The sequence below is a fragment of the Euprymna scolopes genome, chromosome 45, assembly GCF_053919585.1.
Source record: "Euprymna scolopes isolate OS-2025 chromosome 45, ASM5391958v1, whole genome shotgun sequence".
NCBI lineage: Eukaryota > Metazoa > Mollusca > Cephalopoda > Sepiida > Sepiolidae > Euprymna > Euprymna scolopes.
Genome location: NC_136526.1, coordinates 26,509,590 through 26,522,089, shown reverse-complemented (window position 1 = coordinate 26,522,089; position 12,500 = coordinate 26,509,590). Strand labels below are relative to the sequence as shown.

General features: G+C 37.2%; 1 protein-coding gene and 1 long non-coding RNA gene across 3 annotated transcripts in view; both read left to right on the top strand.

The window, feature by feature from the left end:
- The window catches only part of LOC145269299 (uncharacterized), a 667,893-nt gene that overhangs the window by 482,584 nt on the left and 172,809 nt on the right, over nt 1–12,500 (top strand). The gene's annotated exons all lie outside the window — the stretch shown is intronic.
- Nucleotides 8,706–12,500, top strand: part of LOC145269300 (uncharacterized) — a 108,875-nt gene continuing 105,080 nt past the window's right edge. Inside the window, exon 1 of the long non-coding RNA XR_013864977.1 lies at nt 8,706–9,481. This is a non-coding gene — a long non-coding RNA (uncharacterized LOC145269300). The remainder of the gene's footprint in view (nt 9,482–12,500) is intronic.

The following is a 12,500-nucleotide window of genomic DNA, read 5'->3' as shown; positions in this document are numbered from 1 at the left end:
TGAGCTGTTTGTTGTCGCCACAGCTATACCAAAATATACCAGATATACCAGATGTGTTTTGGAACCGGCACAGGGTGTGTCACGCACGAGCGACAGAGCGTGGCAGTAACGCGTATTACTCCTCTAGCGCCACGGCATTTGTTTTGTTTTTTTCTTGGAGCTCTCCGGAAACGGTGAATGTTCAATGTCACTGTCAAAATTAGTTCCGGCGTAGACGCTACATACCCCCCTACTAGACAGTATGTCGAACAAAAGAAAGTGGAAAAGTCACTGGGTATACACAGCAAATCAGTGAGGACGTTGCACTGATCTGCCCGATCTGGTAGAAGTTGTACTTACTGGTAAATCGAAGTTTCCGTTCTGAACTGCAGTGTTTTGTGTCCGTTTGCGTGCTAGCACATCGTCATCCAGAATAGCTTTCTTCAGGCGATCAACACTGACTGAATATCGTCTTCCGTCAATGTCAATAACGAAGAACTTTGAGTAGTGTTTCAATACCTTAAAGGGACCGGAATACGGTGTTTACAGTCGAGCTGTGCCTCCATCGTTACAAACAAACACATGAGTCCACGATTGTATGTCTTTGGGGATGTGAGTGCGTGCGTTCTGTGTTCTCGGGGCAACGTTAAAAGGTTTCGCCAAGTATTCCCTCACACGAGAGGTATAACTTGTTGGGTCAGGCATGCGTGTAGGAGTGGTCGGTGCGACCATCTATCCAGGGAAAGTCAGCGTTGTTCCGTAAATCATTTCGGCAGGCGTAAAGCCAATATCTGCTTTTATGGTGGATCTGATGCCCAATAGAATGAAGGGAGGTACTCTGTCCACTTGTTAGGGTCGGAATGTGCTCTAATAGCTGCTTTCAACTGACGGTGCAGACGCTCGATCATGCCGTTTGCCGCCGGGTGGTACGAGGTAGTCCTTATGTGTTTGCTTCCCAGTAGGCGAGACAACTCAGAAAAAATATAGGAATCAAATTGTCTGCCCCTATTGGTTGTGATGGTGTGAGGCACACCATAACGCGATATCCAATGTGTAACCAGGGCTCGGGCAACAGTTTCTGCGGAAATATCTGCGATGGGGATGGCTTCAGGCCATCTAGAGAATCTGTCAATGCAAGTCAATAAGTATATACAGTTTCTCGAATGTGGAAGTAGACCCACTAAATCTATGTGAACGTGTTGAAATCGTGCCTCAGGGGTTGCGAAGGTAGCAAGGGGACTTTTAATATGCCTCTGTACTTTCGATTTCTGGCAAGGGATGCAACTCTTGGTCCATTCGCGAACGTCTCAGTTAATGGCTGTCCAGATGAAACGAGAAGTCACCAGCTTCTGCGTGGAACGAATGCCAGGATGTGACAAGTTGTGTAATTGAAAGAAGACAGCTCGCCTATGCTTAAGGGGTACATAGAGGCGTTCATTACCGTTTGAAACATCGCATCATATTGTCTCGTTGGAACAAGGTACTGGGACTTGCTTGAAAGTTAGATTTTCGGAGTGACGTAAGCGATTTAGTTCTTCGTCATCCCGTTGGTCAATAGCGATCTGGTGGAGGTCGATCTCGTCAATCGCTTGAATAGCATCGATGTGCATTCTCGACAATGCATCTGCAACTACGTTCTCCTTCCCTCTGATATACTTGATATCCGCAGTAAATTGTGATATGAAATCCAAATGGCGAGCTTCCCTGGGTGAGTGTTTTCCGGGCTTGGCAAGCAAAGCATGTGATAACGGCTTGTGATCCGTAAAAAACGTGAAAGTGGATCCTTCCAACATGTAACGAAAGTGTTTAACTGCGCAGTATGCGGCCAAAGGTTCCCTGCTGAAAGTGCTGTATTTGGTTTCAACGTGCTGAAGACGCCTTGAGAAAAAAGCTAGTGGTTTCCAAGTATTATCCACTAATTGTTGCAGTACACCTCCAAAGCCAACGTCGGATGCATCGACGAATAAAGCTAGGGGTGCATCTGAATGGGGAAAAACCAACATCTGTTAATGCCTGCTTGACCTTATCGAAGGAACGTAATTCCGTTTCGCTTAATGTAATCGTCTCATTTTTTTTGTTTTTATTTCTGAGTAGGTCGGTTAATGGCTGCGCGATTTCAGCACAATGGGGCATGAAACGTCGATAGAAATTAATTAAACCGAGGAACTCTCGAAGTTTACGAAGTGAAGTGGGAGCTTAGTAATCGACTATAGATTGGACATTGGACTTTCTCTGGAAGGGGACGGATACCTTCTTTGTCGATTAAATGGCCAAGAAACGAAAGTGGAAAAACTCCAAACTCGCATTTTTGGGGGTTAATAATAACGCCATAATCTGTCAATCTGTGAAATAACTGCTGCAGATGCTGTAAGAGTTCACGTTCTGATGCACTTGCCACGAGGAGATCATCGATATATGCATAGACGAACGGTAGTCCTCGCAAAACTGCGTCGATAAAGCGTTGAAAAGATTGCCCTGCATTACGTAATCCAAAGGGCATGCGTAAGAATTCGAAAAGGCCGAAAGGAGTTGTGATCGCAGTCTTAGAAACATCCTCTGGGTGTACGGGAATCTGGTTGTATGCACGAACAAGGTCGATTTTGGAGAACACTGTTTTTCCGTGAAGCGAGTTAGAAAAGTCTTGCAGATGCAGAATAGGGTAATTGTCCGGAGTAGTGCGACTGTTAAGTGCGTGGTAATCCCCACAAGGGCGCCATTCGCCGGCTGATTTTTTTGGCACCATGTGGAGTGGCGATGACCAGTTGCTATTAGAGGATCGAATAATGCCTAAATCGAACATGTGCTGAAATTCTTGTTTAGCCGCCCTTAAACGATCGGGTTTAAGTCTGCGCGGGCGCACACTCACAGGTGGTCCCCTTGTTTGGATATGATGAGTGACATCGTGTTTAACTTTGTCACCGTTAAACGTAGGACGAGTTAATTCCGGGAAACCTCGCAGTAAATCTGTATACGGATCCATGGTGTCTTTACGTATAACTGGGCTGATCTCGGTCGACCCACTGATTATGCCTTGAACGGAACGTCCAGTGTTATTATCAATGAGTTTGCCGCGTTTGACATCTACAAGGATGCCGAAATGGTGCAGAAAATTCGCCCCTAAAATCGGAACGGATAGCTTTGCGACGATGAAGACCCAACATAGTGCGCGCTGTAATCCAAGATTTAATGTTATCGATGTTTCTCCGTAAGTAGGAATGGAGGAGTGATTCACTGCGTGTAGAAATAAGTTTGATTGAGGACGATTCTCTTTCACGAACTTCTTAGGGATGATACTGACTTCCGCACCGGTATCAACGAGAAATCGTATACCAGTGGTTCTATCAGTCACGTACAGGGTGCGACGAATATTGTTCTTGCCAGGAGTGTCTGCCGCTCCTACTGCCTGGCCTGGGCGTTTCCCGAGAGACGTTTCTTCGTATATGAACATGGCTGGTGGCATCGGTAAGCTCTTTCACCGAAACACGTGTGGTACTTGCAGAGCCCACCGCTGTTCTGAGTGCTGCTAAATCGCCTGGGACGGACTCGCTCAGTGGGGTGCTTATGCATTTTTGGTTTGAGCTCGAGGCCACGTAACTGTTCACTCAGGTCATGAATCATTTGAGCGTGTCGCTCTAGTTCCTCGCGTATATCTGTGGAGGGGTTTGCGACGTTAGGCAGGGCATCGTTAGAGCTGTGCGTGTGAACTGGGGCTATGGAAACGGTCACGTCCATAATTTTGTCGGCTAGGTCCGCTAGCTCCTTAATGGTTGTGGAGTCATTCGAAAAGGCGAGTATCATTTGAATACTCGATGGCAAATGTTTTTGGCGAAAAGTTGTTTAAGTATGTCCGGCGGTAGTGAGTTCTCACCCATCAACAGCTTCATAGGTCTGAGTAACTGAGACGGTTTCCGATCTCCGAGTTCTTCTACGAGAAGTTGACGAAGGCGTTTCTGCTGTGAATCGGTTGTCCTACGAATCAATTCCGATTTGAAATAATCGTAGCTGATCGATCCAGGGGGTGATATGATCAGGTCGCGAACCTCCGCCATTACTTCATGCGTGGTTGAATTTCATCACATCGCTCAGGATCCGTTGCGTGTAGACCTGGGCCTCTATGTGTGCGAACCATAATGTTGGATCGTGCGTCCAAAAAGGAGGAATCCTCAAAATAGCCTGAGTAGCCGTCGTTGAAGGAAGCGCTTCACTGTCCATCGTGGGGAATGCGTTGAAGAGAACGATGACCGCAGAAAATCTCTGTGAGATCCTTTACGCCTAGAAAAACCGATGTGCCGCTAAGGTCGACATGTACGTCATTCGGCGTGCGCGTGGTCACTGAGAAATTTCCCTTGTGTGATTACATGTAATTCTTCCTTATTGATAATATCCACAATTCCTTGCATGTTCTGCCAAAGTCTGACGAAAAAAAAGGGGTCACCAGTGTGGCGAGGTGCTCGCTGGGTAAAACAACAAACAGCTCACTTAAAATTAATTTTTCGAAAACATTAATCAGAACACAAATATTTAGAAAAATTAATTAAAAACAAATAATCAGACTTGGCTTGTTATAAGAGGTGTAAATTTATTTGCCCTGGTGTATCACACTCGTGTTTATTTTGAGTCCGAAAAAAAAGAAGGAATCCTTCCCGACTGGTCAAATGTTTTTGGTGTTAAGTTGGAAAGAAACGATGAATTAATTTTCTTTAGAAAAGCCGTTCGGGTAAGGAGCGGAGTGAATAGATAAGGAGAATGTTTTTCTTTTTTGTTTTTTTGTGTGGTTTCACCATTGGAACCGGCACAGGGTGTGTCACGCACGAGCGACAAAGCATGGCAGTAACGCGTATTACTCCTCTGGTGTTCGCAAGCAAAAAGAGAGAGAGACCCCTCGAATTTAACGCCACGGCTTTTTTTTGTCTTTTTCTTGGAGCTCTCCGGAAACGGTGAATGTTCAATGTCACCGTCAAAATTAGTTCAGGGGTAGACGCTACATAGCCTTACAAAAAACTTAATGCATTTAGCTTTAAAATGGCACCGCTTTCATCTTACTACCATTCACAATTAAGCAGTTATGCGGACTTGGAATGTGTCCAAGACTTTTGGAACACCCTTTATAATATATATATATATATATATATATATATATATATATACAGTGATGATCATATTTATTGGCACGGTAAAATAAAAGTTAAATTTTGTCTAATAAATTCTAAAAAAGGGATTAAATTAAAGAAAATAACAAAGTATATTATGTATTTTTAACTGGCCTTTCCGATGCAGCAATCGGATTTTAGAAAAAATAAATAACAAAGGAACAACAAACATAATTGCAAAAAACCCTTGTTCAAAATTATTGGCACGATTTATTTAATAATCAATTGTATAGCCTTTGGCCTTGATTACCTTCCTCAGTCGCTTTTCATAGTTTACAACCAAGTTGTTGCACTCTTCAGTAGTAATTTTAGCCCACTCTTCCTGACAATAATCCTCCAATTGAATAGGCTTCCTTTGCATTACCCTCAATTTTAATGTTCTCCATAAATTTTCAATTGGATTAAGGTCTGGGCTTTGTGATGGCCACTCCAAAACATTAATATGATTGTCCTCAAGCCATTTCTTAGTCAGTTTATCTTGCATGAACCACCAACGACGACCAAGTGAGAGCTCTTTAGCAGAGTCTTTCAGGTTTTCATCCAATATTTTAACATAATCTTCCTTTTTTATGCTACCTGTGACCTTAACAAGTCGCCCTGGTCCAGAGGCAGCAAAGGATCCCCAAAACATCAAACTGCCTCCACCGTGCTTCACTGTGGGTATGGTGTTCTTAGGCAGGAAAGCTTCGCCAGATTTTCTGTAAATATAAGACACTTTATTATGGCCAAATAACTCTATTTTCGTTTCGTCAGTCCATAGAACACGTTTCCAGAATGCAACATCTTTATCAATATGACGTTTTGCAAAGGCTAGCCTTGCTTTCAGGTGCATAGGCTTCAATAAGGGAGTCTTTCTCGGACGACATGCTTTTAAACCAGCTCTCTTCAAAACTCTACCAACTGTATGTCGAGATACATTCACTCCAGAGGTGCTCTGTTCATCAACAATCTCCCCAACAGAGATCCTTGGGTTTTGTTTTACTTGTCGAACAATTTTCCGTTCATCTCTTGGGGAAAGAATCCTTTTTCTCCCTCTACCCTCTAAACTCATAACGTGGCCTTGCGATTTGAACTTGTTTATTATGGCTCTAACAGTGGATTTGGGAAGGTTTAGCTTCTTTGAAATTTTATCATAGCCCTCCCCATTGGTATGGCATGCTACAACAAGCTTCCTGACGTCTTCGCTGTGTTCCATGGCGATTGAAAATTATAATTTAGTCACTTATAATAGTTTAAATAAATCGCTATCTAAAAATTATCTGAAAAAAATTATTCACTGAATTAGCGTTAAACAAGCATAATATGGCTATAAAAAAGTTCAGAAAGCACGTAAACCGGAAATTGATTGATATTATACTGATACTAAAAGAAAAACAAAGCCGTGCCAATAATTTTGAACAAGGGTTTTTTGCAATTATGTTTGTTGTTCCTTTGTTATTTATTTTTTCTAAAATCCGATTGCTGCATCGGAAAGGCCAGTTAAAAATACATAATATACTTTGTTATTTTCTTTAATTTAATCCCTTTTTTAGAATTTATTAGACAAAATTTAACTTTTATTTTACCGTGCCAATAAATATGATCATCACTGTATAAAAATGTAAATTTGGTTTGTTTAAAGTGAATAAAACCATATTCATTTGAAATTTTACCAATTCATTTGAAATTTTCGGACAACCCATCTTTAGAGTCGAGGCATGTTTTTATGTTATTAAAATAAATTTACCTCGTGAATTTTTAAAATATTAAATAAAATATAAATATTTTTCGAAGTCGTTTCTGCGAGACTTGTCCGGTTTTATTTCTGGTAACTTCCGTTTCAACTACTACAAGGTAAGTAAAAAAAAAAAAAAAAAACTTACTCATACAGAGAGTGATCCGTGCTGAAATAATAACGTTATTATTTAAAAAGTCATTCTTAACATGAGGAAGGGAGGGTGTTTTGTACCTATTCTGTACTTTAACCTTACAATTGAATGAAAACATATCATAAAACTTTAAACTAGGCACCGCCAAAACTGGGGGGGGGGGGGGGGCAGGTCAGTACTTTTTGACGGACCGTCTTTTTAAAAATCTACCAAAAATCAGGTAATTATCCGATCAATACGAAATTTTCAGCGATGATTAGGAGAAGAATGAACTTTATAACAGTGTACTTATTTTTCATAAACGATATTTATTAGGCACCGCCAAAAATTGGCCGCAAAATCAAGTTGTTGTTGTTTTTTAAAACTAAATTACATTTATTAAAATCCATTATTTCTGAGTAACTTTTTTTTTTCCAGAAAGATAAAACCCTGAATTTTATTATATAGAAAACAGAATAATGTAAAACTTTTTCTACTATTTTTAATTCAATTTTAAATGTTAAATTTTCCCAAAAAGTTAACAATTGTTATTTTTTGTCTTGCACAAAAAACGTACTTAAATATTTTAAAAAAAGGGTTTTTGAAATAATTTATTTATTCATTTATTGTCTAACTAAGATTTAGGATGATTTTCTAAGAGAATATGCAAAAATATTATAATATAAGTACCTGAATTTCAAATAATTCCACTTATTCATATATGTAACCAGATATTTCGCGTCGCCGAAGAGTTCAGATCGACTCTGTTTAAAGTTTCTTTCGATGAGACGAAAACTATGGAAGACTAAACAGGCCAAAAAAACTTATTTTTCAGTGACGAAAATTTCAATGTATTATTAAGCTGAGGCTGGCCAGTACCAGATGGGTGACCATTTGTATGAGTTTGGTTTTTAATGTGTATGTGTGTGGGGGCTAGGCTCCCCAAAATGGGGGGAGGGGGCAATTTAAAGCAGAATAAAAAAAAATTATTTCAGCGCGTTTGGTCCACCGTAGTCGAAAGGCGGCAAACGTTTTCAAACGAGATCGAAAAAAATGATGCTATTTTTAACACAAAGGGCACAATATTTATCGAATTTTTTTTTTTTGTATCGATTATTCAAAGCATGCTCTGTTTAATAATGGTCATGCATTATTCGGCTCTCTAAAAAAAAATTGTTAATTTATTTATCAAAAATTTTAAAATGGCTTTTTTCGTATAAATATAAAAAAAATTTTTTTTTTGTTTTGCTTAACTTAAATTACTTATTTTACTTAACATATTCACCGAATTTCACACTTCAAAACTCAAAAGCGGGATAATTAAACACAATCGAAGTTCTGATATTCAGACGTCAAAATAAGGTATGCAAACAATTTTTTTTTTTTTTTTTTTTTTTTTAATCTATAATTCTGTCCCTTACAACAACACAATATGTTTTGTTCAGTTTCAGATGATTATTTTAAGCATATTTGTTCCCACTTCAAAACAAGGGGGGGTTTTGTAAGCAAAAAAATATATATATATAAATATCGTTTATGAAAAATAAGTACACTGTTATAAAGTTCATTCTTCTCCTAATAATCGCTGAAAATTTCGTATTGATCGGATAATTACCTGATTTTTGGTAGATTTTTAAAAAGACGGTCCGTCAAAAAGTACTGACCTGCCCCCCCAGTTTTGGCGGTGCCTAATATTTATATATATATTTTTTTTTTTGCTTACAAAACCCCCCCTTAAAATAATCATCTGAGACTGAAATCAACATATTGTGTTGTAAGGGACAGAATTATAGATTCAAAAAAAAAAAAAAAAAAAAAAAAAATTGTTTGCATACCTTATTTTGACGTCTGAATATCAGAACTTCGATTGTGTTTAATTATCCCGCTTTTGAGTTTTGAAGTGTGAAATTCGGTGAATATGTTAAGTAAAATAATTAATTTAAGTTAAGCAAAACAAAAAAAAAATTTTTTTAATATTTATACGAAAAAAGCTATTTTAATATTTTTGATAAATAAATTAACAATTTTTTTTTAGCGAGCCGAATAATGCATGACCATTATTAAACAGGGCATGCTTTGAATAATCGATACCCAAAAAAAAAATTCGATAAATATTGTGCCCTTTGTGTTAAAAATAGCATCTTTTTTTTCGATCCCGTTTGAAAACGTTTGCCGCCTTTGACTATGGTGGACCAAACGCGCTGAAATAATTTTTTTTTATTCTGCTTTAAATTGCCCCCCCCCCATTTTGGGGAGTCTGGCCCCCACACACATACACATTAAAAACCAAACGCATACAAATGGTCACCCATCTGGTACTGGCCAGCCTCAGCTTAATAATACATTGAAATTTTCGTCACTGAAAAATAAGTTTTTTTTTGGCCTGTTTGGTCTTCCATAGTTTGCTTTGTTTCAGACGAAAACGTAAACAGAGTCGATCTGAACTCTACGTCAACGCGAATATCTGGTTACATATATGAATAAGTGGAATTATTTGAAATTCAGGTACTTATGTTATAATATTTTTGCATATTCTCTTAGAAAATCATCCTAAATCTTAGTTAGACAATAAATAAATTAATTAATTATTTCAAAAACCCTTTTTTTTTAATATTTAAGTACGTTTTTTGTGCAAGACAAAAAATGTCAATTGTTAACTTTTGGGGAAAATTTAACATTTAAAATTGAATTAAAAATAGTAGAAAAAGTTTTACATTATTCTGTTTTCTATATGATAAAATTCAGGGTTTTATCTTTCTGGAAAAAAAAAGTTACTCAGAAATAATGGATTTTAATAAACGTAATTTCGTTTTAAAAAACAACAACAACTTGATTTTGCGGCCATTTTTGGCGGTGCCTACTTTAAACGTGGAAATACGATTTAAAAAAAAAAAAAAAATAGCGCGGATTACTCTCTGCATTAGCACACAAAAAAAAAATAATCCCATATTTAAAAAATTTAAATTCATTTATGTACTTACCAATTTTATGTTAAGGCTTTTCAATCATGAAACATTACGTTTTAATTGTTTAGTTTCTTTTCACGGCATTGTTTACATAAAAAAGTTTGTTTTAATTTTTTCTAAACTGTTTCATTTTTACGACATGCCTCAACGTATTATAAACACCCTAAACTCCCCATGTTAAAAAAAAAAAAAACGCCCTTCCATAAACCTCGAAAGCCGTTCCTAATATGGGGAGGTTGGGGGTGTTCATTCCGAAAGCCGTTTTAACATGGGGAAGTTAAGGTGTTTATAATATGCTGAGGCGAGTCGTAAAATTAACGAAGTTGCTATCTATTATTTATTGCAAAAATTGCTTGAAATTTATTTATTTGACAAAAAAAAATTACATTTTGGGCGTTGAGTTCCATGACGACCAGCAGAAAAAAAATAATAGTCGCTCCCTTAGTCCCCCACCCCACCCCGCACTTAACATCTTTTATTTACTGACGTTGCCGTAACTAAACGATTATTTGTCACATTTACAAACATTATTTATTTATTTATTTTGAAAAAAGTTTTACTTTTTATGAATATTGAAAGAAAAATGGGTACTCATGCAGAGAGTGATCCATGCTGAAATAATAACGTTATTATTTAAAAAGCCATTCTTAACATGGGGAGGGGAGGGTGTTTTGTACCTATTCTGTACTTTAACCTTCCAATTGAATAAAAAAAAAAAACACGATTTAAAAAATAGCGCGGACACTCTCTGCATTAGCACCGCGAAAAATGTTACTAAACATTTATTAATAATTTCTCACTTTTACAAACATTTTATTTTAAATTTCTTTTTAAATGACAACTTTTATCGACTTTTTTTTAAATATCCCCCCCCCCAATGGTGTTTATTCCAAAATCCGTTGTTAACATGGAGAGGTTGAGGGTGTTTATTCTGAAAGCCGTTCTTAACATTTGTGGAGGTGGACCTAATGTAAAAAAATAAATAAATTTTAAAAAAAAAACTAAATCATTTACTGATAACTACTCACTTTTACAAATATTTTTTAATTTACATGCGCGGATGAACAAATTGTTGAATAGTGCGAAAACAAAACGTTTTTGTAATAAACTTCGGGATAATTTTTTAGGTAAATATTTACATTTAGGTCCACCTCCACAATTTTCTTTTTTAAATGACGACTTTTATTGATAAATAAATTTACTTCTCCGCAACCGCAACTTTTATTGATAAATAAATCTACTTCTCTGCCACGGGCACTGAACTGAACCCCTCCTTTTTTTTTTTTTTTAATAGTATTTACCGGTGGGTATGCTGACAACAAATATCAGTTAAATTTGGCAAATAGTTCCCCCCCCCTCCAAAAGTGGTGTTTATTCCGGAAGCTGTTCTTAAGATGAGGATGTTCGGGGGGGGGGGTGATTATAAGATGGACCTAATCTAAAAAAAACAAAAACAAAAAAAAAGAACAAGTTTTTTATGCGCACATAAGCAACTACTTTTTTTTTAACTTTTTTTTTTTTTTACTTTTTTATTTAAAAATTAGTACATTTCAATGAATAGAATAATAAATCATTTATCATTAATATGTGGTTTTGGTTTTGCGTTGAATGAAACCTTGTTTTTTTTTTTTTTTCATTACAACAATAATGAACCAATTTAAATCTTCCGGCATGCGTTTAAGGGTTACGAAATTATAAATAAATCGTTTAGTTACTAAGCCAACGTTATTAAATAAAAAAAATGTTACGTGCGCATGCATTAGCCTTGACTAGGGGCGGGGGGCTAAGGGAGCGACCATTAAATAATTATGCTGGTCGCCATGGAACTCAACGCCCAAGGAGTACCTAAAGTGGCATTTATGTACTTATGTTATCGTGCTATTTTTTAAAATAGTATTTTCCTGTTAAATTCAAATTTTACAATATGTTTTTCTTTTATTAATTTGTTAAGTGAAAGTACAGATAACCCGGTCGGTTTCTAATGTGAGGAAAATCTAGCCCCCCCCCCCCCCAAAAAAAAAGGGGTACTCTGGATAATAACAAAACATTAAAATTACCTCAGTATCGAAAGATTTCTTCTCTACTGAACGAGGAAAAAAACGGTGAAGTGTAGTTCACCTTCTGTTTCTCTCCCCCTCTCTCTTCCTCTCTTAATATCTCTCTATATCATCTCTCCTTTTCCCTCTCTCAATCTATCTTTCTCTCTATATCACCCTCTCCATCTCTCTTTGAGCCCCTTTCTCTCTCTAACTCCCTCTATCTCTCTCCTTTCCTCTGTCTCATCCCTCTCTGTTTCTAACTCTCCCCCTATCTCTGTTTATCTATCAATCCCTTTATCTCTATCACCTTCTCTTTCTCTATTTTCCTCTCACTTTCTCTTTTATATCTATATATCTTCCTCTCTATCTGTCCATCTCTAATCCTTCATCCTATTTTAGTCTCCTAAATTAATTACAGTGAATAAGGCATTGTCAAAACATGGATAAATCCTATTTTAGTCACCTAATTTACTGACTGTGAGAATAGAAGTTATTTGGAAATTACTGCTACCTTGAACA